At 41.9% G+C, this 27,322-nt stretch overlaps 1 protein-coding gene across 4 annotated transcripts in view; it reads right to left on the minus strand.

Moving 5' to 3' along the window:
* The window catches only part of egfra (epidermal growth factor receptor a (erythroblastic leukemia viral (v-erb-b) oncogene homolog, avian)), a 359,425-nt gene that overhangs the window by 203,822 nt on the left and 128,281 nt on the right, over positions 1-27,322 (minus strand). The window contains exons 1-2 of one of the 4 annotated variants that reach the window (XM_041183262.1): positions 12,061-12,173; positions 7,846-8,023 (exon numbers count right to left, since the gene is read on the minus strand). The exons of 2 other annotated variants lie outside the window; for them this stretch is intronic. The gene's annotated coding sequence lies outside the window, so the exon portion shown is untranslated. Of the gene's footprint in view, positions 1-7,845; positions 8,024-12,060; positions 12,174-27,322 lie in introns of those variants that run through there. One more of the 4 variants, XM_041183263.1, reaches the window with a different exon arrangement.

The raw sequence follows: 27,322 nt of genomic DNA on the forward strand, positions 1-27,322 counted from the left end.
CTTTGCATAATGCTAACAAAAGAATTACACTAATACTGCCAATTGTTCTTAGCTGCAAGTTAATTTGAAAGCTCCTGCATCTATTATGGCATTCTGCTCTTTTTCATCATGGTAAAAGGAACCAGACAGTGATTTTAAAAGTGATCGATTTGGTGAATTGAAGTTAATACAGTTTAAATATACTAATCTGCCTCCTTCATGAATTTAAATGTTTTGTCCATTTATTTGGTCACAGGGTCAGAAATCTCTTCTCCCAGACAGCAATTCTGATGAGATCTTTTGCTTTCTTTGGAGGCCAACATTTCTGCAGTATAAGGTCCATTGCATTTTAAATTTTTCATAAACACTATGTAAGTATTGAGATTTTTCAAAATTGCGCTTACTTTTAATTATTGCACTAGAAGTTATCCTGTTACACTCTGTAATCTTGCTTTTCACACTTCTAAGAAAGAAGCCCACCTCTGCAGATAGCCTCGGCAGAGATTAAAAATTTGGACTTTAATCAGAGGGATGTTTAGGTGCATTGGTACAGTGATTAAACTGCTGGAATAGTAATCCAGAGACCTGGACTAATAATTCAGAGAATGAGTTCCACCAGGGTCACTCAGCTCCTGACCTCATTGCAGCCTTGGTTCAAACATGGACAAACAGCTGAACTCCTGAGGTGAGGTGAGAGTGACTGCCCTTGACATCAAGGCAGAATTTGACCGAATGTGGCATCAAGGAACCCTTGCAAAACTGGAGTCAATGGGAATCAGGGGGAGAACTCTCCACTGGTTGGAGTCATACCTAGCACAAAGGAAGATGGTTGTGGTTGTTGGAGGTCAGTCATCTCAGCTCTCAGGACATCACTGCAGGGGTTCCTCAGGGTAGTGTCCTAGGCCCAACCATCTTCAGCTGCTTCATCAATGACCTTCCTTCCATCATAAGGTCAGAAGTGGGGATGTTCGCTGATGATTGCACAATGTTCAGCACCATTCACGACTCCTCAGATACTGAAGCAGTCCATGTCCAAAACAAGACCTGGACAATTCTCAGGCTTGGGTTGACAAGTGGCAAGTAACATTTGTGCCACACAAGTGTCAGACAATGACCATCTCCAACAAGGGAGAATCTAACCATTGCCCCTTTACTTTCAATGGCATTACCATCGCTGAATCCCCCACTATCATCATCCTGGGAGTTACCATTGACCAGGAATTGAACTGGACTAGCCATATAAATACTGTGGCTACAATAAAAGGTCAGAGGATAGAAATCGTGCGATGAGTAACTCACCTTCTGACTCCTCAAAGCCTATGCACCATTTACAGTCAGGAGTGTGATGGAATATTCTCCAATTGCCTGGGTGAGTCCAGCTCCAACAACACTTGAGAAGCTTGACACCATCCAGGGCAAAGCAGCCCACTTGATGGGCACCCTATCCACAAACATTCACTCCCTCCACCACTGATGAACAGTAGCAGCAATGTGTACCATCTACAGGATGTACTGCAGTAGCTCATCAAGGTTTGTTAGGTACCACCTTCCAAACCCATGACCACTACCATCTAGAAGGACAAGGGCAGCAGATACATGGAAACACTGCCACCTGGAAGTTCCCCTCCAAGTCACTCACCATCCTGATTTGGAAATGTATTGCCGTTCCTTCACTGTCATTGGGTCAAAATCCTGGATCTTGCTCCCTAACAGCACTGTGGTTGCACCTACATCACATGGACTGCAGCGGTTGAAGAAGACAGCTCACCTTCTCAAGGGCAATTATCAATGGGCAATAAATGCCGTAAATTAATAAAAAACACCATTGCAGTTTGAGAATTTGAATTCAGCTTAAATCAGGAAAAGTGACCAATCTGGTTCACTAATACCCATTTAAGGAACAAAACCCAGCTTATCTGTGACCAATGTGGTTGACTCTCAACTGCCCTCTGAAATGGTCTAGCAAATCACTGTACAAGGACAACTAGGGACAGATAATAAATGCCAGCCCTGCGAGCCATGCCTACGTCCAGAGAATGAATTAAAATAAGCATCTTACACTCAGCCAATATCTAACAATGTACCACGCCCAGAGGTCAAACAAAAACCTTCATTACAGTACCAATGTATTCAGCTCACTGCTTATGTCATGAGCTCTCTTGTGAACTCCTGGACTTTGGAAAAAAGAACAAATGGAATTCAATATGCGTCTTTCAAAAGCTGAATAACACTCCTATCATACTTGTAATCAAAGACTCCGGAACATATCAGTTTCAGGTCCTATTCCCTGGAATGGTAGCATTGCCCTCCTAATATGAATTGGAGACAAATCCAGTTCTCATTTTATTACAAACACCAACTTGATTAAATTAGCTATCCACAACAAGCAGATAAACAAGGCTTCAACTAACACTTTGGGTTATCAGCATCTTCCTGACCAGAGAGACAGCTCTTTCCTGCGAGTTCCCTAGTGCTGTTACATATTTGGTAGACGTTAGAACTCCTTGATAGCCTCCCTATTGAATATGAGATTGTGAAAGCAGGACCCTTCAGGCATGATTAAGAAATTGTGCCTGATTAATTTATTTTTTCGCAGGATGTGGTCGATGCTGGCAAGCACTGTTGCCCCTCCCTAATGGCCATCCCTAAGCCATTTCAGAGGGCAGTTAACAGTCAACCACATTGCTATGGATCTGGGGTCACATGTAAGTCAGCCCGGTAATGATGGCAGATTTCCTTCCCTAAAAGACATCAGTAAACCACTGAGTTTTTAATGACAATCAATGATAGCTTTCTAGTCACCATTCCAGATTTTATTAATTGAATTTAAATTCCATCAGTTGCCATGGTGGGATTTGAACCCATGACCTTAGAACATTAGCCTGGGTCTCTGGATTGAATAATGTCCAGTGACATTGCCACTACGCCACTATCTCCTGTTGGAGAATAGTTCAGGACTGAAGCAGGTAGGCTATGCTGGAGGATGGAAGTGCCTTCTTCCTTTTTCCTCTTCATTCCTCCTCCTGCTCCCTCTCTGAATTCAGGCAGGCATTAGCAGGCCCAGTGGAATAACCAGAAGCAGTGTTCTTGCAACCAAGGTTGGCAAACAGCAACTGTAAAACTGATGTTGCTGGATGTGAACACTAAAACTGTTCTGACTTGCAAAGAAAAGAAACAACCAGAAGAAAAAATTACAGCAAAATAAAACCAATGATAGAACATCTTTACCACAGCAACTCCCAAGCGGGAAGAAAAATCCAGCTTGATCAAACATATCCGGCAGTCTTAGCTTTGAGAATCACCAATCTATTCTGAACATCATGGATTTCACCCAGCAAACTTTAAACAGTTCTCAGCAATGAATGGCAGCAGACCACAGGAGGTTTGCTTGGGCTCAGTATGCCCAAACCTTTAGCCTGGATTGGTCAGTGATATAGGGTGGAATCGTCCCGCGTTTGCACAAAGTGCGTCATGGGTGGGAAAGAGTTTATTTTATCCGCCAGGCGCAATGGCGGGTTTTTGTGTCATGTCATCCCATTACTGCCAGATTAACCATGCTGTCCCACTGGCGAGCGGTCTCCGATTTGCCCACCACGCCATTACCTCGCCACTTCCTCACACGGATGCCATTTTCAAACTGCAGCTGCTCGCACACTTCTCAATGCTTGCAGCCCAGGACATGGCCCCAAAAGTCAAAAAGAGTGCAGCCTCTCCAATTCAGTGACATATCCCTGGGACACCTTGACGCTGTGGAGGCCCACTGTGGTGTCCTGTACCCCCTCTCTGGCCCCAGGAGGCCCAGCAGTCTCACCACTCTGGCTTGGGAGGTCATGGCAGAGGTAGTCAGTGCCAATGCTGCACAGACGAGGTCAGTCATCCAGTGCAGTAAATTAAACCATAGGAAAGTTACGGAACAGAAGGAGGCCATTCAGCCCATTGAGTCTGCACCGGCCGAATGATTTCATCCGTGCCACTAGGGTAAGGCAACCATCTCATCATTCTAAACTTACACACTCACAAGCACATCACACATTCATTGGCATCTCGTTCACTGCCAGCTCAAGGGATATCACCATTCACTCTCTCACGCATACCCTCACATGCCCATCTGGCCTCATCTCCTCTGGAGACTGCTTCCTCAGCCCTCACCATCTTGAGGCCACTTGCACAGACCAACATGTGCCCCCACACACACCCTAGGATACCCCCCTTCCCCAGTACAGCCCTCGCCCTGCAGCCTTGCCTGAGGCCACTTCTCCCCCTTTCCCATGTAAGCACTGGCCCTGCAGCCATTGAAAAGCCTTACGGCTGGTCTGGTAGGTAGAGACCTGCCTATGAGCCCCCCATAAAAGTGATGTGGTGCTGCCTGCGAAGCCTGGCGCTGATAATGCGAGTGCTGCCCGAAGCCAGGTAGACAAACAAACCTTGAAGTCCTGAGTGAAGTGCAACTCGCCAGATGCACGTCACTTACGTACAGTTGTGAAACACATTGGCGTGACGTGCCTGGATGATCCAGCATTGCGGGGGGCTGATTCCGGCAAGCAAGACTTATAATGAGATGCTAAAGTATTGAAATTAGGTTCTCAATGTGCAGCAGTGGGAAACACTGCACACCCGACGCCAACTGGGCCAAAAATTCCGGCCATAAGCACAAGTGCCATTATAAGTGAGCACATAATCTAGGCTAACATGTTAGTAAAAGGAGTGCAAATTACTTCTTGAAGTCTAATTTCCAGCTCCTGATCAGTTCTTTTTTAAACTTACACTCTCAAATGTAGTTTGAAACATCTTACTTCCTGTACCATGAAATAATAAATATAGCTTAAAAAACGTATGAAAATATTCCAGCCATTTAGACTGATTTCATAGTTTTTTGGGTATATTTAGTATTTCACAGTTTTTGTTAACAAAATTTAATTAACAAATTCTAACTAACTGTTTAGCCTATATTTAGTATTTCATAATTAATCAAAATTTTGTTACTTAAATGCCATTTCTAAAACCACTATTATGCACTGTCTATTGACCCTGAGCTGGAGCATTCACACCCACAGCTGGATGACTAACACATAAGGCAGTGATGGGAAGGGGTCATCTCTATGCAGAACAAACCTTAACCAGTGTTGTACCATGTGCACCCAATCCCTATGATGTTTGGGAGCCTGTGAACAAAATAGTACTCCATTCATGAGATGATGGGGAAAAAATTGTTTGCCACTTGGTGCCGCTTAAAGCATTGGTATCATTGAAGAAACCGGTGTGGGCCATGAAGGTCTTAACCAGCACTGCTGTGTGTCCGCAGGGGGGAGAAACATAGTCTGCATAGAGCTGCTAGAAGCAAAGCTATGTGAACAAATTTCTCCCCATTGTCTTAAGGCATTTGCATTTCTGCCCAAGTATGCTGCAGAGGTCTAAGGACTATAGATAACCAAATAGTTCAAAATGAGTGCTGCTGGATATCTGACAACTTTTTCATCATTACCCATCCAAATGTGCCAGTTGCTTTCCTTCCCTCTGCTCAAGCATTAGAGTACAATAAACTTTATTATATTATTGTTAAATTTAAAAAAATATATAAAACATTTCTATCGAATTATTTCTAGTTTAACATTAAGCACCCGATTTTGGCTACTGAGGTGAGGAGCTCGAGTAGGGAAATTTCCTGACTCAACGAACCCGCCACAGTAAGAAGTGCTTCAAAATGCCATTTTCACTTTGGGGGTAGAGATGCAGGACAGAGTCAGACCTGATGACTCCTGAAGCAAATCATAGAAAGCCACAGGGGGTAGGCAAATGCAGAAGCAGGCAAGTTAGTAGACCATCCTCAGTTTTCTGGAACTTTGTCCCAGTTATGTTAGAAGTTGTAAGGACTTTAGCCCTCATCTCTCAAACTCCCTTACCCACCATTCCATGGCCCCTCATACTCTCCATGCCACCTCCATAGACAATCACCCAGTATCTAGCATGGACAGGCCGCAGGAGCCATGTTAAATAAAAAAAAAACTTCCAACAACCTAATATAGCTCTCACTCCTATACACTTGATGGTGAACAATTGATAGTCATAAAACCCATTCAAAGCTTTTAAATCTCAAGTGGTTAATCTCATATAAAAGCAAACAAACTTCTATACAGACCCTACATCTGAGATACCTAATCTATTAATAGACTTTTTAAACTTTAATAGGTTCTCTAAACCGCCTATCAAACTGTGAATGCCCTGCGAGATAGTCGCAAACTTTGAAACTCAGCCAAGCATTCACAATGAGAACTCTTGGGAAAATGTCAACGAACTCTACTGAAACTGCATACTACTGTTTTTTTTCTAAGCAGATAGTCAGTCAATCAAAGCAATTCAGTAGTGTTTTCTTAATTCTCACAGACAGCTGCAGCCTGTTTCTATTTTAAAGTTTAAAGAACAGATTATGGCCCTTGCAGCAACCAAAATGGGAACTGAGCATGGTGTTCAAATAGCCCTGCTAAATTCAGATTTCTCTCATGTATGTATCATGCCCCTTCCTTTTCTCCTACTGGCAAAAATTAGATCATTTGAACTTATGCATCCAAATCCTGCCTGCCATTTTTAAAGGTTAATGGAGTCTTCCCAACTCTGTGAAAATCCAGCCATAATTGTCTTGCTTATATCATGACAACATCAGAACTTTTAGCCAAGGCTACTATATTTATTGGTCTTAAGCACAATATGTTTCAGTTTAACTGGAAGGACTCAGAACAGCACCTTAAACCAATCAAAACAATACCATTTGTGCTGTGTTGCAGGTGAAATCTTCACAGTTATTTGGGAGGGACTACACTTAATCTAGTTGTTAAAATTAATGGTTGCCAAAATAACAGAATCTAATAAAGCTGTTATTTTGGAACTAGGTACTGGTTTCTTATCATTGTAAATATTGCATGTCAAATGTTTGCACTGTCACAGAGGAGGTTAATTATGTGGAACTTTAGTGTGTTGCAATATGGCCTACTATAATTTCTATATCTTTGCTGTGATTAAAAAAAAAGGTGCATTTGTCATGTTCAACAACAACAACAACTTATTTATACAGCATCTTTAACATAATGAAACATCCCAAGGTTCCCAGGAGCATTGCAAATCAAAGTATGACACTAAGCCACATAAAGAGATATTAGGTCAAATGATCAAAAGCTTGTTCAAAGAAGTAGGTTTTAAGGGTGTCTTAAAGAAAGAAAATAAGTTGGGGTGGTGTAGAGGTATAGGGGCTGTATTTCAGAGCTTGGAGCCTCAGCAACTGAAGGCATGTCCATCAATAGTGCAGCAATTTAAATAGGCCAAAATTAGAGGGGTGATGATCTCTCAGAGGATTGTGGGGCTGGGGGAGATTACTGAGATAGGAAAGGATGTAGCCATGGAGGGTTTTGAAAACAAGGGTGAGGATTTAAAAATCAAGTAGTTGCTTGATTGGGAGCCAGTGTAGATCAGCGGGCACAGGGTGATAGGGGAACGGAACTTGCTGCGGGTTAAGATAGAGACAGATGGATGATCTCAAGTTTACAGAGGGTAGAATGTGAGAGACCAGACAGGAGTGCATTGGAATAATTGAGTCTTGAGGTAGTGGAGGCATGAAAGAGGGTTGCAGCAGCAAATGACTCGAGAAAGGACAAAATCAAGTGATGTTACAGTATGGAGATGGCGGTCTTAGTTGCATGAGATCAGAAGTTTATCAGAGTCATGTGTGATAGCAAAGTTGCAAACAGACTGGCTTAATCTTAGCCAATTGTTGAGGGAGGAATGGAATTGGTAGCGATAGGAAACAGAGTTTGGAACAGGGATAGAAAGCAATGGCTTTAATCTTCCAGTGTTTAATTGGAGGACATTTCTGCTCACCCGGTATCACATGTTGGATAAGCAGTCTGAAAAGTTAGCAACAGTCGAGGAGTCGAGAGAGGTGGGGTAGAGCTGGGTGTCGTCAGCAGCGTACATGTGTAAACAAATGCTGTGCCTTTGGACGATGTCACAAAACGTTTAGCTAACTAGCTGTGGCGTCAAGGTCAATCTTTTGCTTCTGCAGGGATATTCAGTGGGAATAACTTTAATTACAGATTGTGAAAATACTTATCAATTTTGGAATGCTTTATAACTTCTGCAACACATTTGACGATGAAAGTGACATCAATATATTAAATAAAAATATTACAAAAGAATTTGTGTTAAAAAAACAATGATGTGCGAGTTTGAAATTTCCCAATAGGACATTGCAACCCTTCATCCTTGTGTGACTACATTTGTGTATAGGCCACAGCAGTAGATATGAACACAAGATAACTTCTGACCACGCATACATAGATTCACCAAAAACTGAGTAACATTTCATTTTAAATTTAAATGTACATTATAAACAATCATTGCCAACTTGGAGTAATCAAACAATTTAATCAAATCTCTAATTTCCAACAGCTACTATCCTGGTACTCAGGTCTTGCTTTTAGATTAGGAAGCTATTCTTAATTAAATTAATGACCGAAAATTTGCATCTTGCAGGGTGCAAGATTGGTTAGACCTTTTTCCCAGCTTTCAGCTTGATAAATATTTGCACCACAAATTGCTGGAAGTGGGAGTAGATAACAGCGAGGTCAATTGGACATCTGGAGCCGGACTGAATGACGGGACCAAAACACTAAGTCCTTAATTAAAGATTGGAGGATTGAGAAAAAACAGGAGCAATGGAAAAGAAATCTCCACTTCTGTAGGGATTTCTGGACAATTTATACACCAGTAATAATATGCATTAAATGTGCTGTTGTTTTCCAGCAAATTCTGGCCCACCTTTTTTCCCAAATACTTCATATTGTATCCTTAAACAAAAAAAAATTGGTGATTTGAAGATTCAATAGCAATAAATCAACTGCAGTTTTAACTAACAGCCTGAATAACACACATAAACCATAGCTTGTCTAACATGCTGCATACTATTGTAGTCAAACGAGTCAATCCTGAAAATTTGGTATAGCACTTTTGGTGCCAACCAGACTTGTGCCAAATCAACTGAACAAGTCCTGAACTTGCTTTGTTTCTTTTTCATGATAAATGTCACTTTAATTAGCAAATCTATTTTGCGGTCTCGTGAAACACTTAGGCTTCAGGCAAGGTATATGATACAAAATGATCACCTCTTATCAGGACTTCTCCAGCTTGCATCCCATAACAATAGGTGTATCTGAATTAATTTCACTCACTGAAATACTTCTGTTGGAGAGGTTTACATTGATCATATTTGTTGCAGTCTAAGAAATAACTTTAATTTTAGTCTTGTCCCTTTTCTGAAATTGTAGTTTTAGTCCTCCTCAAGAAATCTAGACTTAATTTAGGTTTAACTATTTGAAAGCAATAAATAAATTTACTGAGTTGATGTTTTCTTCTCAACCTTGGCTAAGTGGTAGCATTCACACCTATGAGTCAGAAGGTTGTGGGTTCAATTCCTGCTCAAGGGGCTTGGGACAAAGGAATAATCTAGACAGACAATTCAGTGCAGTACTGACGGATGACACAAATTTTTGGGCCTGAAAATCCTCGAAGTGGCAATCAGCATTGGATTGCCACTCCACTCTTAGTCTTTTAACTGAATTTTTTTCCACCCACCTCACCCAACTTTCCGACTCCAGCCGAGCAAGAGCCAGACAGTGCAGTGTGTCCCCAGGGCCTAGTATCAAGTACAGCTCTGCCAAATGGAAGGAAGACACACCTCTTTTTATATGGTACTAGCCACCGTGAACCAAGTAAGTTTAAAGATCCTTGACAGGCCAGGGAGAATGTAAGTGACTAACAAGTTGGTAGGATTTGAGGAGGGCGGGGTGGGGGAGGGGTCGTGTTGGGTGGTGGTGGATTTTGGTTGGAGGAGCCTGGGGGATTGTCGGGTCGCGTTGGGGGTGGGGGTTGTTGAGTCTTGGGGGCCAGTGGGTGGGTGGGGAGGGGGGGTGGTGGAGGAGTGCCAAGGCAGGGAGGATGTCTGACCAAGTTTGGTTGTTGGGAGGGGGGTTGGGCCAGGCCTTGGGTGTTGTCAGGCTGGGCTGGCTGGGCCCCGAGGCATTGGATCGGTCAGGCCTCAGGGGTTTGGGTCAGTGTGGGTCAGTTAGGCCTCGGTGGGACGGGGGGAGGTCAGGTCAGGTGAAGTCGGCCTTGATGGGAGGAGGGGGTCAGGTTAACTCAGGGGGTGGGGATTATATCTGGTCGAGTTGGGCCTCAGGGGAGAGAGGATTCAGGTCAGGTCGAGCTGTGCCTTGGGTGGGGGTGGGGTGTCGAGTCTGGCCTTGGGGGTGGGGGGGCGGGGCGGGAATCAGGTTGGGCCTTGGGAAGGGCATGGGGATGAGAGGTGTGGGGCAGAGGAAGAGAGCCCTGTGGGGGTGGGGAAATCCCATGGGTTGGGGAGTTCCCATCATGGAGTGTAGGCCCTTGGGGATGGGGAGAGTACCAAGCAGGGAGCGGGGTGGGGGGGGAAGTAGTCATGGCAGGGGTCCCCGATGAATCACCTCCCTGGGCAAGGGGTGAATTCTCCTTGGAGGGATAGTCGTGGGGTGGGGGGAGTCCCCTGCAGGTTCAGGGGGGGCGGGGTGTGGTGAGAGTCCCAGGGGGTTCAGTGTGGTTTATGCAATAATTACCCATAAGTCAGAAATGGTTTTAATTCTACCCTTTTCTGGATAACTATTGGTGTAACCCAGTCAGAACCGTCCGAAGTTTGCGATTTAAATCACATTTTTGGGTAGTTTCCAATGCAGGGCAATTGCCGCAGGGAAGTTTGCACTTCTGGAAATTGCTGTGCAAACCTTACCTGTAAACCTGAGAGGTGCTCCCCAGCGCAGCTTTGGGATCTCCTCCCCCCCCCCCCCCACCCCCCCCCCCCCCCCCCCAATATGATGCACTGTAACTTGGAAGTTACAGCATAATGATATTATAAACGCAGGTGGATGTAAGAGATCTTACGGCACTATTTCCAAGAACAGGGGAAGAAATGGTTGGTATCCTGGCTAATATTTAACCAACATCATTGAACAGATTCTTTGGTCATGATCTCATTGCCGATTATGGTACCCTGCTGTGTGTTGTTTGCTGCCAGATCTCCTACTTTACAACAGTGGCAACATTTCAAACAATGCATAATTGCAAGTAAAGCACTTTGGGGCTGACCCAAGGTCGTGAAGGTGGTATTTAAATGTGAGTCTTTCTTTCTGCATTTTAATCAGCACAAAAGAAAACACTGCTATTCATATCAGCGTATGCAAGATTGAGAGAGTACAAAATGCGGCAAAGGCACAAACCCAATCCCAGCGCAGTGAGCTGCTGTGCTTATGTTATTTGCTTTTGGTATTACAGCTGAAGAGATACGAAAGAAGCAAAGTTCACTATTTTCAAAAGTAAACTTTCTCTAGCTGGTCCAAGAACACAATGTTTCTCTCAAATTACTGAGTCTTTGCTTCTGTTATAGTGATGATACATCAAAAATACTTCACTGGCTGTGAAACACTTTGGAACATTCCAGTTCTACATAAACGCCTGTCCTTCTTTCACTTGAACATTTTGCTCAAATTCCTGTTCAATTGCAATTGGTGTTCTGTGTGCAGAACTTTACGAAGTAAATATCTATCCAAATATTTAATTACTGCCTTTGGTGAAGTTTATTCAAGGCAATCATTTTGTTTTTAACTCTTCCACTGGGCAATGCTATTAATTAACCGGGTGACAGATGTACTGCAATTAAGGTGTTAGCCATGGTACCAGTGCTTACTGGAAGGGATTTCAGCTCGTTCTTCACAAATAATCACTAATTAAAATGTAACCAGACCGAGTGATGAAGGTTGCTTTTTAAAAAAACACAAATGGATTGTAAATCCATCCGTGGGAAAATCGCTTTGGTTCAAACTGACCAGGACTCCGTATCTGTTCTTATTTCAGGTAAGTGAATTGAAACCAACTACAAGAACCAACTACAAGTGACAGTATAAAAGTTATAGCCTTATCTATTCAGACCAGACTCAGCAATTAGACACAAATTACAAGACAGATGATCGAAGACAGTTCTCAGAACAGTGAGTACACATGCATGCATACCTGTTTATCTGGGAGGTGTACGCAACCGGCCAATAGCTTTAAGTATCACTGCAGTACTTGGATTATTTTTTGTTCCTGAGCGTATTTGGTTCTGCCACAGAGTCTAGTTCAGGATTACAACTGGAGCGCACAATCTAAAATCTCTCATTCAGTAAGGTATGACTCATTGGCTCTTCTTCCAAAGTGCAAAGCCTCAGGCCTTGCACCATGGGTGTTTTTATACCTTTAACTTTGGATCTCACATGATTAATTCCTGGCTTTACCTGCAAACCTTACTGTAAAATTCCAACTAATCACAGGAATTTCTTGTGGGGCTTCTACTGATTACATCCTCAAAAAGGATAAAGTTTTGAAGATTGAGTGATAATTTAACATAAAAATATCATAAAGTCTGCTTGCCATCTGTCATTCAGATTTATTTGGCTTAGAAAATCATTCAGGATAAACCATAATTTATTTTAAAAAACAGAAAATAACTACAATTTTAAAATATCTTTTTCTGTATAATTACGTGGTAAAATTCAACCTGAAATGTTTTCTGTTTTATGTTGAATTCTTGGAAAAATATGCACACTGCATGAGGAAAGCATACTGGCTAATTAGATATTCATTTTTGTAGGACACACTTTTTATTGGGCGGAAAATAATAACATTTTATTTAAGTTTACTGTTAACTACCTTGAAGTAAATTTTGTATGCTAATTGTCTAAGGTTTCTATCAGAATATTTTTATAAGTTATAATTTTCTATCAGTATATATCAATTATGTCTTAAATGCAATTTACTGAATTCATAACAAGTTGGTATGAAAATACTTAGGCCTAAATACAGTTGGGACATTTCCAGGCTCTGCAGACACTATCCCAGAGAAAGTGGCCCAGAAATTTGGATTTTTGTTCCGGAATGACAGAGCTCTCTGGGAGTCCACCAGGCGACCCCGGGTGCAGAGATGGGCTGGACAGTAGGCCCACCTCAGTGCTCCAGCAATGTGTTGAAGATTAAAAATAAACAATAAAACATATCACGGCCATAAACCCCCTCCCCACTCCCCATCATCATCCCCCCACACACTCCCCATGCTCCATCCATGTCAACCCACCCATGGCCACTCATACCCTCCATGCCAATAATGCTCATCTGCCCAACCCCAGGGCCCTTTTAGCTCCTATGCCAATTTAGACCCAACCCATGCCTCCCACCCACTGCCCTTTGCCCTTACACCTACCCTGCCAACTGATCCGCTAACCATCATGGGCAAACCTCAGGAGCCATGCTGAGATGAAATAAAATGAAATTCTAAGTGTCCATTGCTGACATTTTTAAGAAAACACTCGTTTATAAAAAGCCATTTACATTCTTTCAACTATATAATTCCGTATAAGAACAAACATTTTATTCAAATGCAAAATCACTTATGAAAACAAGCACTGGAATTCATAGTCCCCATCAAAAGTCAATAATCATTCAGAACTGTCAATCAAACTATGAAATGGCAGGCACCCTACTGTGATAATGAAAGGTTGTGAAATCCAGTAATGATAACCCTCAGGCTTATGTAAACAGACAGAATTAAATAACAAACAATGATTTTTTTAAATACACCTGACATTTTGCTTCAAAGATTTAAAGAGCAGGAGTTTTAAGTGCCTTGACAATTTGACAGTTGCCTTTGACATTTCATTTTCACATTTCTGACATTTTCAATGAGCTTGAAAGTTAATGAGTTAATGCACTTTTTTTTTTACACACATTCATCTCTAATTTTATAAATCATGAGGGGCACCGGACCTGCCCCAATTGGCACAAGATCTCCCTCAAAACTATTCCAGGAACACACAACCCTACATCTCCAAAGTGGTACCCTACCTCTCAAAAGGACTCCACAAAGTTCAGACTTGCACCTCCTAGGTCTAACCTTTGCAGTGTCTCACAGACCTAGGTCACCAAAATTTGACATGAGTAGAGGCAGCTGTTGATCTATATGGGCAGCTACCTCTATGAAACAAACATGCACCAAATACAATCCGCCATCATTCTAGCTTCTGTGAAAATGGCAGGTGCAGTGTTCAGGGTGGGATTTCTGATTTTCGGCTTCTTCTGCCATTTTCACAACGTGAAGATCCAGGTCTTAGCATTTCAGATAGGTCAGAACCACACTGAAAATCAGGGCTTCAATTTCTAGCTGCAAGCACTGGTAGAATTTGCTTGGCTGCTTTTGCTGACCAAGTACTCCGAGTGCTTACCTCTTCTGGATGACAGGTTACATGTTTTATCTCAAAAGTGGAAAGGAAACCAGGCTTAATCCTTGCTCTATAGAACAGCATTTTGTGGCAGTAATTCAAGATGCAGAATTCTTATCCAATGGATAATGAAAGCAGCTTCACAACATTGCAACAATTTAAATAAAAAGTTAACATTGCTCACTCAGACAAATTACAAAATACAGTAGTTAATTTCCTGTATGGTGAAGTATCTCAACAGATGCTGACCAACGATGGAGTGGCTCTTGAATTTTTTTCAAAAATAGTTAGAGCTATGTTGTTTGGAATATTCCATCACATTCATGATTGCGGCAATTTAAATGCCTCAATTTTTCTGGACAGACAACTGGAAAGTCTCATCAACTTATATTCTCCTTACCTGTATGGGAGCATTTGCTTAATGCACAAGCATTCTTTGTTTGTTCCAGACATTTAGGACCACATGTTTCAGTTTAATCTAAAGGGAAAATCTACAAGGAAGCCATTTATTTAAAGTCTACTAAAGTTATTTTTTCAATAGCTTAGTTTACATAGCAATTATTATTCCATTGGCTATATCTACACAATACATCTTAACCAGTGATTCAAGCAAGTTATCATTTACTTTCATCTTAATATCATCTCATTAGTTCTGCATTATCTTATTCCACTTAATCTAAAAGTAATGAAACTTAAATGATCTTATTTGAAGCAGTTTTCATTCTAAATAGAGCTGATAAAAATGAATTCTGTATTAGAGCCCATTTAAGCAGGAAAAACAATTATGGGCTTAGGCAAAACCTTTGTGATTCATGAAATTCCTCTGGATATAAAGAAAATTCCAAGTTATATATTAAGAAAATTAATACTAGGCAACACAGCAGGAGGCCACTAAAGTGCAGTAATAAAATAGTGGGGGCACAAATTCAATCTACAGCACTGCTCAAGTTGTCAGTTCCAACCTTACAGCTGTGGATGAGGATATTCTGCATCTTATTGTCTATCTATCTCTTCACTCCACCCTCTGACACACACCAATTGCCACTTCAATCCTGTCCTGAATACTCAATTACCTCTCCTTGGACCAAAGCTGGGTGCCTGCTCACTTGACCAAACATTGTCCTTTCCCTTCAATATTGTTGTCAGTATCCTCTTCCTTAAAAACATCCATCCCAACAAGTCTATCCTCTCCAACTATTATTTCACTTCCTATCTAAGGGCCCTCAAATGTTTTATGATCACCCAAATTTGCATATCAGTATATTTGAGCCATTTCAGTTTGGCTTTTATCCTGCCCACAGCACCAAAATTAGTGTACAGGAACATACCAATGATATCATCTGTATCAATATTGTAACCATAAAATGTAAAATGAAAAATTCTGAGTCAAGATAAACAAGACTTTACATGTCTGTGGTTAAGACATTTTTTTTCAGAGACGAGCTAAGAAATGAAGTAATTGGCATCACTAAGATATCAGAATAGTTATTAACTAGTATTTTCCCAACAAGGCTGAAGTCATAACTTTTACATGAAGGATATTGTGATAAGTTACATGTGGAACATTTCTTAACCATATACCAGAGGATAAAGTCTGATGTGACTGACTAATAAAGAAGTGTTTTTCTTGGCATGGGCACAACATCACTAAAGATCCAAAAGAAAGAACCCCCCAGCTAATCCCATCCCATCAGATTATTTACAGTTTTTATCTTTTTATATTTTCTCCCGTCTCAAACGTTCACTTGATCACAAATGTTGGATACTGACCACAGAAGGAGAACAAAGGTAAATCAGAATGATCTGAATTGGAGGAGTTGCAGGGAAGGAATGTCAACGCAGCCAAGCCAGATGCCTGTTGGTGGCTTAATAAGCAACAAGGGGAACCTGCTAAGGTTGTTCTCGAGTCCAAGCAAACGGAATTGTTTGTTTAAAAATATCAATATCTATCTGCTAGCTATATCATTTAAGCAAGAGAAACTACTTGCACCGAAGAGAGTAAAAAAAAAGTTAAAGTTTAAAGGACAGATTATAACAACTTTATACAGCATAGTAAAAATGCCCAGAGGTGCTTCAGAAGAGGATTATCAAACAAAATTTGAACTCAAGCCACATAAGGAGAAACTGAGACAGGTAACCAAAAGCTTGGTCAATGTGGTAGGTTTTAAGGAGTAACTAAAAGGAGGAGAGTGGTATAAAGAAGTGGGGATGTTTACAGAATTCAGGATCTTAGAATTGAGGCAGCTGCAAAGACAGCCACCAATAAAGATGTAGAATTCTGTAGTTGGATAAGAAACTTACACAACATACACAGCTGGACATTATATCTAAATTATACTGGGGAAGAACTGCTCTGTTCATTACATGTAGTGACAGCATATCTATTCTCAAAAACAATGTGCTTACATTATTATTACATCGAGCAACTGGAACAGTTCAAGGCTGACACCTTAAATTAAACAAAATTGATAAATTACTGAAATATTCTTTCATGATTTCTCTAACTTTTATATTTCATTTGTGTGATTTGTAATTTCCACTTTTTTTTCTCTTGGATCTTATTCTGGAAGAATAGATGAGCAAGAAACTGGTTGGGATCTGGAACCAGGGAACACAGTCTCAGAATAAGAGGTAGGCCGTTTAGGACTGAGATGAGAAGGAGTTTCTTCAGTCAGAAGGTGGTGAATCTTTGGAATTCTCTACCCCGGAGAGCTGTGGAGACTCAGTCAAGTCTGAATTTTTCGCTCATCTGGCTTGTGTGATTGGCAGGCCCAGGAGTGGATGGGAAATGAGCCCCTGACCGCGATTTCACGCTGACTGGCCAATTAACAGCCAGCCAGTGTGAAACGGGCACTGGGAAAGGCTCAGCACTGCCGGTGGGGGCGGGGAGAGGGCGGGTGCTGACGTCACCAAGGGTGCTGAGCGCTTCCAGTGAACTCTCTGAAGGCAGACAGGGTGGTGGACAGAATATAATTACAATGTAAACAACATACTGAACACCTACTTCACCACAGGGAGCATGGTATGCATGTGCAAAACATTTTAAGCCTTCTCTGCCTGTGTGTAGTACCATGCAGTGTGGAACCCTAAAGTGAGCCTTTCAGATTCTGTGTGCATTGCAAGGGTCTATTTTTTTTAATTCATTTACGGGATGTGGGTCTTGCTGACTAGGCCAGCATTTATTGCCCATCCCTAATTGCCCTGGAAAAAGTGGCGGTGAGCTGCCTTCTTGAACCGCTGCAGATCATGTGGTATAGGTACACCCACAGTGCTGTTAGGAAGGGAGTTCCAGGATTTTGACCCAGCGACAGTGAAGGAACTGCGATATATTTCCAAGTCAGGATGGTGAATAGTTTGGAGGGGAACTTCCAAGTGATGATGTTCCCATATGTTTGCTGCCTTTGTCCTTCTAGATCGTAGTGGTCATGGGTTTGGGTGCTGCCTAAAGCACCTTGGTGAGTTTCTGCAATGCATCTTGTAGATGCTACACATTGCTGCCACTGTTCGCCGGTGGTGGATGGAGTAAATGTTGTGGAAGGGGTGCTAATCAAGTGGGCTGCTTTAGCTTGGATGGTGTCAACCTTCTTGAGTGTTGTTGGAGCTTCACTCATCCAGGCAAGTGGAGAGTATTCCATCACACTCCTGACTTGTGTCTTGATGGTGGACAGGCTTTGGGGAGGCAGGAGGTGAGCTGTTTGTCACAGGATTCCTAGGCTTTGACCTGCTCTTGTAGCCACAGTATTTATATCAGTTTCTGGTCAATGGTAACCCTCAGGATGATGAACATGTGGGATTCAGCAATGGTATTGCCATTGAATGTCAAGGGGCAATGGTTAGACTCTCTCTTGTTGGAGATGGTCATTGTCTGGCACTTGTGTGGCACGAATGTTACATGCCATTTGTAAACCCAAGCCTGGATATCATCCAGGTCTTGCTGCATTTGCACGTAGACTGCTTCAGTATCTGAGGAGTTGTGAATGGTGCTGAACGTTGTGCAATCATCAGCGAACATCCCCACTTCTGACCTTATGATGGAAGGAAGGTCATTAATGAAGCAGCTTGTTTGACCTTGAGATCTGCTGCTAGGGATATTTGTTTTCTACTTATATATTCACTGAATGCTGTTCATAATAAATTTGCTTTACTCTAAAGTGCGTTACATAAACTGCACTGCATTGAAAAATACTTAAAATTCTTTGCAGCATTCTGAATAATAGTTTTCCGTTTCCTCCATAAACTTCCACTTAGATCCCCACCCACATTTCCAGGGTTTCATTTACTCATTGGTCAATTACCGAACTTTGAATGAAAATTCTCTTTGGGTATTTTATTACAGGCCAAGAAGCCAAGTGCAGAGCATTTGGAGAATGTATTGTTTGCAACTTGACTTTTGGCATACACAGTTCTTTAAAGCCATATTTTTATTTATAAAATGGAAATTATTGTATGCCACATGTGGGTCAGCAATATAGGAGAAGTAAATGCTTTACCCTGACAGTACATCTTTATGACTGCAAGGTTTGCAATATGCCTATACAAATCAAGACTAACTTTACTTTCTCCCAAGTCCCCCTCCACCATGCCAGCCAAAAAATACAGGGTTTTTTTTTTGTTTATGAAATGATCACAAACACTTTCCTGTGATGTAACTGATATACATCCTGGTGATGTTGCTGGACCACCCTACCTGTGTCCCAACAGGCATCCCACCATTGAGAACTGGCACCAGACCATTTTCCCACAGGAATACAACATTCATTCCTTTTCAAAAAAACATCTGCATTCAGCCCACACTGCTGAAAGAAATGCATTTAATGATAAAAAATGAAATCTGCAAAAAAATTCATGGGGGCTGTTTGGCTTGATATCTGATTTTTGGCAGTTATGTTTATTTAATATATTACCTCAATGAACCTTAACTCAAAATGCAAATCTCTACATCTGTTAAAATAAGATGTGCCACTTTTGGTCACTGGATTTCACGTCTGAATGCCACAATGTGAGGAGTTAATGGTGAGGGTTGATGCTTCTCAGTCTAGTATAAGATGATCTTTAAGACTGTTCCTTCCAGCAGAAATAATGGCCCAACTGTAATTCTACAGAAATATACAACAGTGACCAACATCCGGGCATTCATTAATTTTTAAAAATTCACTGATCTGGTTCTGAACTGTGACCAAATTCATGTTTTAATCTTCACCTGAAGTTTTTATATTTAAAGATATTTTTAAATTGTAGCTTTGTATTCATCTGCCAAAATATAATCAGATGCAATGCTATTAATTTTACAGGCAAAACAATTAAGAATATTTTGCAAAGCTTTAATTTTCTTCAAATTATTTTTAAAGGTAATTTGCTTCTGTTCAATTAGACATTAATCTTGAAAAAACATAATGATATCATTGCAGTCGTAATTATTTGTCTCACTTACAACAGATTGAGTTCATTACCTTGCATGTTAGCAACTTGTTACGTTGCTGTTTGAAGTAGGTTTTCTGATTTTAGAATATAATTTTCTGTTTCCTATACTTAAAATAGTATGAAGAATCATGAACTTGCCCCTGAAGAAAAAACTTGTTTGGAGAAGACTCCACAATGTCACACAATATGTCCCATGTTTATGCAGCATCTGTTTTAGATATATATTTGGGTCAGCTCATACTGACCTAATTAAATTTTACCAGAACCAAAACAAAACTCTTTCAACAGAATCGCATACTTGAATTTTTGTTTCCTCGGACAATTAAACAATATTCCTTTCAGGATGCATTAAGATCACCACCCAACTTGGAATGGTACCTCTCCCAGTGCCTTTCAAAATAAGTTACACAAAAAGAAAGGTACTGCAGTAAGGCAGCAAAAGTACAGTGTGAAGCAAAACAAATCTCTAAACATAATATGCTAAACCCATTGGATCATCCTGCCAGCAAGGATGCTAAAAACATTGGGTCATCCTGCCATTGATTTAGAAGGGGTCTGTCATACAACAGAGTTGATCACCATTCCAATACAGATTGCTATTTAACATGGGGGGTGGTGTGGGAAGCAACAAATGCTGAAGACATTGGGGAATCTAAAATTAAAACAGAAAATGTTGAAAACATTCAAGACAGGTAGCATCAATGGAAAGAGAAATGTAGGGTGAATATTGGGGGTCAAAGAGCTTGTATTCAAACTTCACTCAAAGTGATTGCAATAAACTTGAATATAAAATAATTAAATATAAACTAATGTTCCAGATAATTTACCACTGCTAATGATCATTAATGTCCTCATCATTCAGTCTGTTGGATGGTTTAAGTCATTTTTTTTAGCTTGAAGCTAATTCACGCTACTTTATTAATGAATAAGATTAATTAGTCTTGGTCACAGGGAATGCATAATTCTTAGTAGATATTTTGAAGGTTGTCCTGCAAAACTGGTACCACAGGAAGTAGTTGAGGCAAACAGCTTAGATGCTTTTAAAAGGAAACAAGACATGTACATGAAAATAAACAGAACATATATGCTGAAAGACTATAAAGTATATAAAATGGAAGAGTGTCTTTAAAGTAATTGTTAGTCCCTTAGAGGATAAGGCTGGTGAATTAATAATAGGAAACTATGGCAGAGAATGTGAACAAGTATTTTGTATCTGCCTTCATGGTAGAAAACACTAAAAGCATCTAATAATAGTTGAAAATCAAGGCACAAAAGGGAGGAAAGAACTTCAAACAAATCATTTGAGAAAAAGTGCAGGAAATCTCAGGGGACTAAAGGCTGAGAAGTCCCTGGGACATGATGGCCTGCAACCTCAGATCTTAAAAGAAATGGCTGCAGAGATAGTGAAAGTATTGGTTGTAATCTTCCAAAATTCCCTAGATTTGGGAAGGTCCCAGTGGATTGGAAAACTGCAATGTAACACCCCAATTCAAGAAAGCAGGGAGCCAGAAATGAAGGAACTATACCTAACATCTGTCATCGGGAAAATGCTGGCATTCACTATTAAGAAAATATTAGGACTTATAGAAAATCATAATAAAATCAAGCAGAGTCAAAATGGTTTTATGGAAGGGAAAGAGTGTTTGACAAATTTATCAGAGTCCTTTGAGGATGTAATAAGCTTTGTGAATAAAAGGGTATTAATAGATATGGTGTATTTAGATTTCCAAAAGGTATTTGTAAGGTGCTTAACATAAAAGTTTATAAGTGGATCATTTTCAGGTTGGTAAAGATGCATCACAGGTACTCACCAAGCCTCCTTAGACAGTACTTTTCAAACCCATGACCACTACCATCTAGAAGGACAAGGGAACACCACCTGGAAGTTCCCCTCCAAACCACTCACCATCCTGACTTGGAAACACATCGCCATTCCTTCACTGTCGCTGAGTCAAAATCCTGGAACTCCCTCCCTAAATCATACACCACATGGACAGCAGCAGTTCAAGATGGCAGCTCACCACCACCTATGCAAGGGCAATTAAGGGTGGGCAATAAATGCTGGCCCAGCCAGTGATGCCACATCCCATGAATGAATTTTAAAAAACAAAAAAACAAACTAGTGAAGTGCCACAAGGATCAGAACTGGGGCCTGAGCTATTTACAATTTACATTAATGACTTGGATGAAGGGGCTGAGAATATTGTAGGCAAATTTGCTGACAACAAATAGGTGGGAAAGCAAGTTGTGAGGAGGACACAGAATTTTCTAGGCCCCAATCGGGGTCAAACAGAGGAAGGTCACTAAAAAAAAGGCTGCAACATCACTCAGCAGGAACTCCCGACTCCACTTTCACCATATTTGATATTTCCCTGATACAGGACATTGGTGAGACTGCATCCTGAATACTGCATGTAGTTTTGGTCTCCTCATTTAAGGGAGGATGTAAATGCTTTGGAGGTGGTTCAGGGAAGATTTACTAGATTGATACCTGGAATGAGTGGGCTGTCTTATGAGGTCAAGTTGGACAGACTGGGCTTATTTCCACTGGGATTTAGAAGAGTGAGGGGTGACTTGTTGAAGTACATAAAATCCTGAATGGTCTTGACAAGGTGGACGTGGAAAGGATGTTTCCTCTTTTGGGCAAGTCCAGAACTAGGGGGCACTGTTTTAAAATTAGAGGTCGCACTTATAGGACAGAGATGAGGAGAATTTTTTTCTCTCAGGAGGTTGTGCGACTTTGAAACTGTCTGCCTCAGAAGGCAATGGAAGTGGTCACTGAATATTTTTAAGGCTGAGGTAGATCGATTCCCTTGCCTAACAAGAATCTAAAGTTAGCAGGGGTAGATGTAAATATAGAACTCAGACATGATCTTATTGAATGCGGAGCAGGCTCAAGGGGCTGAATGGCCTACTTCTGCTTCCATTTTGTATGTTCGTATGTTCCCAAGAGCATGGGAAAACTCTAGCCTTGGAACAGACCTGCACCAATTAAGTCAGCAAGTAACATCATTGAGGGTGCTTTAAAAGCCTGTCTCATAAGTTTTTGAATTTTCCCACAGAGGGCCTGATATTAGCAGCTATATGAATCAGACCAGCTACATGGAAGCAAGAATCATGGGTGAGTTCACAGTGTTCCACTGTCCCTGCCCCCTGATGCCCCCCACCCCCCACCTACCGCCACACCCCACCACCGACCCCCCCCCCCCCCCCCCCCCCCCCAGCTAAAAAGTCAGGGGGGCAGCCCACTAACAACCCAGATAATTGCCCTGCAGCCTTTTGACACAGGGTGCAGTGATAATCAAATGGAGTTAGGACTTCTACCCCTCTCTCATGAGGAAATTCTGCCTTAGAGAGCTGCCAGCCATCTGGATGGCCAGCATCTCTGTAGTCCCAGCAGTGCTAATGGGAGTGGTGGCCACTGTTGGTAATATAAGCAGTTCCACTACACAGATAGAGCCAGGACTGGCAAGTAAGACTGGGGTCTCACTTGGATCAAGTTGACAAGCCCCAGAGAGAGGGTGAGGGCAGTTGTGATATTGCTTTATGAGAGAGTATGCTAATGAGTAAATAGCCAGGTGACTAGTAGACATTGTTCAGAGGAGCTTTCATTTTAGCTAGCAGCATGTGGTGTGAAGAAATTGCAGCTGGACTTTCCTGTTAACATTAACTATTCAACCTTTACTATAAATCTGTCTGCGGAGCAATCCTATACTACATTTTCAAATAAACCAAACCTACATTTAGTTTACCAGTCCTGTGTGAGATTGGTAAGTTTGTATTAAGCAAATGTAGAACTACAACAAGGGGTGGGGGACTAGGAGGGCTGGTAAAGGGGATTCACCCTTGGGGGATGACTCCAATGGAGCCGCAAAGTATGTCCCCTTCCCTTGCCTGGCACCAGCTTGAGTAACTATAAGCTGCCAGACATCCTGACTGGTGTAGACCTCCCCTTGCCATGGGTATAATATTGGCAGTGGTGGGATGAGGCCCTAAAGTGGTTATTAATTAGCCACTAAGGGCTGCAATAGGCCCAGGGATGGGCAAAGGCCTCCCAATGGCTCCCCCATTCCTCGTTTATTTGCGGTGATGGCAGGGGAAGATGAGTAACTGGCGAGCACAGTGCCCGCTGGATTTTGCTTGGCTCTGCACTTTCAAAACTGCCAGTGGGGAGAGCCTATAATCCAACCCCAAGTCTGGGGCAAGTCATAGAGGCAGGAAAAGTTTAGAAATGGGAATAAAAATACTTTATAAAGTTTAAAAGACCTACCCCTTTGAAATTGAAGCCGCAGCTGTCCATTATGGTTCAGAGGAAGAGCCAACATTAAAAACTTTGCCAGTTCTTTGGCTCATCTGGCTCCTTGAACCACATGAGCATCGGAGCATTGGGCATGACTGTTTGGTCTCCACCAGAAAGGCTGCATCCTCAGAAATAGAGGCCATTGGCGATGAAGAACACCAGCCTGCAGAGGAAGGATAGAGCGCCGGGCATAAGGAGGCCAGAAAATGTGCAAAGGGCATGAATGAGGAGACACTACCCTAAGTACAGGATCCACAGGCAGAGGCAAAGAGACCTGAGATGGCTGAGAACCAGTGCCAAAGGAAACTGCAACTCTCTAGGCAGCCGGCCATAGACATTTGTGCCCTCATCAGTGTCGGCGTCTGTGGCATCTCATAGGTGGCTGCACACTAGTGCACCACCCAGGGGACAAATGCCCTCTTTACTGATGTTGGACAACAAACCTGGATCACAACTGATGGGGCATCGCAGACTTAGAAGCCACCTGGTCCAGTGCCTGGTGCAGTGGGTGGTGTGCAGCAGTGATTGTGGTGCCCCTGCTGACAAAGTGACTTCCTCCTGTCACCCTCTGGAAAGAGGGTTTCCCTCCTCTATCGCAAGGTCACCAGACCTCCAACTCCCGTGACATCTCACTTCCCCGTCGTGCAGTGGCAGGCTTTGGCACCAGCTCTCTCCCTAGGAGCAACCAGCAGCCTCCGTGATGGCTGCCTTGGGATCTGAAACCTGCCCCCATTCCTGCTCCCACTAGTGTTAATTGGACAGGAAACCCATCTCCCATATCAATTAAGGGCTCATTCCTGAGAAAATCCAAAACTCAAGTCTGTTTCCCACCAGAGGTACATGTGTGACACAAAAACAGATCCGGCTCCCGTTTCCAGTCTCCACGGGGAAAATCAGACCCAAAGAGGTAAAGGGATATAGATAGGTTAAGTGAGTTGGCAAATATTTGGCAGATGAAGTATAATGTGAGAAAATATGAGATTATCCACTTTGGCAGGAAGAACAGAAAAGCAGAATATTATATAAATAGAGAAATTATGAAATGCTAAAGGATCTGGGTGTCCTTGTATGTGACTCACAAAAAGTCAGCATGCAGGTACAGCAAGTAATTAGGAAGGCAGATGGGATGTTGGGCTTTATTGCAAGAGGGATGGAGTATAAAAGTCTTTTTACAACTGTACAGGATATTGGTGAGACCGCACCTGGAGTATTGTGTACAGTTTTGGTCTGCTTAAGCAGAACTTGTATTGGAGGCAGCTCAGAGAAGGTTCACTAAGCTGATTCCTGGGATGAAGGGGTTGTGTCTAGGAAAGATTGAGCAGGTTGGGCCTATACTCACAAGAGTTTAGAAGAATGAGAGGTGATATTATTGAAACATAAAATTCTGAAGGGGCTTGACAGGGTGGATGCTGAGAGGATGTTTCTTTTTGTGGGGAAGATTAGAACGAGCGGACACAGTTTAAAAATAAAGGGTGTCCCATCTAATATGAAGGTAAGGAAGAATTTTTTTCTCTCAGGGAGTCGTGAATCTTTGGAATTCTTCACCCAGAGAGCAGTCGAGGCTCGGTCATTGATTATATTCAAGACTGAGTTAGACACATGATCGACATGGGCGTTATGGTTATGAGGAGCTGGCAGGAAAGTGGAGCTGAGGCCACGATCAGGTCGGCCATGATCTTATTAAATGGCAGAGCAGGACCGAGGAGCTAAATGGCCTACTCCTGCTCCTATTTCCTATGTTCTGCTGAGGCAGACGGGATGGGAAGAGATAAAAGCAAAAAACTGCAGATGCTGGAAATCCAAAAAAACAAAAATACCTGGAAAACTCAGCAGGTCTGACAGCATCTGCAGAGAGGAATATAGTTAACGTTTTGAGTCCATATGACTCTTCAACAGAACAGGGATGGAAGGACACTTGTGTGGATATAAACACCAGTAGGACTAGCGGCCTGTTTCTCCGCTGTATAATCTATGTAAAAATGAGTCGACTGAGAAGGCCTTCTCTGAGTATATCACTTAATTCCTTAGTTGCAGTTAAGCAAGACATGTGGCCTTACTCCCAGGCGATTGCTCTGATTCCTTTAAAAAGTATTTACCAACTGGTTGTAATTTTAGTTTTGGGAAATGTAGCTTTAAAAATAATCCTGTGTTGTAAAATCACATGATCTGTGTAAACCAGTGTGTAAACAGCACAGGGAACCTCTACTGAGGGAGGAGTTCGATAGTTATGGAGTTTGACACATATGTGTAATTGCTGCTGTCTTGAAAATAAAGTTAAATGTTTTCACTAAGAAAAATTGTCTGAAGATCAACTCTATAAAACCAACTCTACGCAAGAAGAGCAGGATTTTTCTCAGTTGTGGTCCCTCAGCATAATTCCCATGACTGTACCACAGTCGACAGCCTGATGAATCACAATAGGAGATTAGTTACTCAGAGTTCATCCTTATTCTGCAAACCTCCATCAATCAATTAATCTGGCGGTAGGTCATTTTGTTCATACTCCTTGCTTTGGAACAATTGTCAGGCCAACAGGTTAGCTCAGTTGCTGGTCTGTGAACCCTTTTAAATTCTTCTGTGACCCATCTGAGGAACATTTTTTGGTTTTATTATATAAGGAGATAAGTATTAAAAGAAACTCAATAAGTTAATTAAATAATTATCGGCTACATATAAACACTAATTAGGAGGAAGACAACTGATTTCACTGTATCATACATAAACACTGAGGTTAATAGTTTTGTAAAGCTTTAAAAATATAAAATTCCTGTCTCTCACTCGCCTTCTTGCACAACATTCATGGTTAAAAGGGTGAACACGCGACCAACTCTCAAGCTTGTCATTGTTGTGCTATAATAGGGTACTGGTAGTTTCAAAACTTATGTATAGGTTTAGGCTTGGGTGTGGGGAAATATACCTAGAGTCAGTTCACCATTTCCTCCCGATGGCAGAACTAAGGCGGGACCACTCTCTATGGGAGTTCACAAGTGTGAACTGGCATTCTACCACTCAAAAGAAACACTGAGCAGAAATTTTGGTTTGCATTAGAGGTGTGACCAGAGGCATAAGGGCTGGGAAATTCACCTTGGAAAATGGCAGACTGGTTTGCCTGCGTGCTTTGGGCTCTGGGCTGTTTTAAAAATGGATGGCTGGGGGAGGTGGGTGAGAGCTAACCGCCCACAAGCAATAGGTAGACAATTAAGACCCTTAAAGGGCCTATTAGAGGTACCAGAGAGATGCCAACTAGAATTTTGCCCTTGAGCTGAAACATGATGGAGGTTGGGGCCCCCCACCCTCTGCA

The sequence above is a fragment of the Carcharodon carcharias genome, chromosome 3 (assembly GCF_017639515.1).
Source record: "Carcharodon carcharias isolate sCarCar2 chromosome 3, sCarCar2.pri, whole genome shotgun sequence".
In the NCBI taxonomy this organism is placed as follows: Eukaryota; Metazoa; Chordata; class Chondrichthyes; order Lamniformes; family Lamnidae; genus Carcharodon; species Carcharodon carcharias.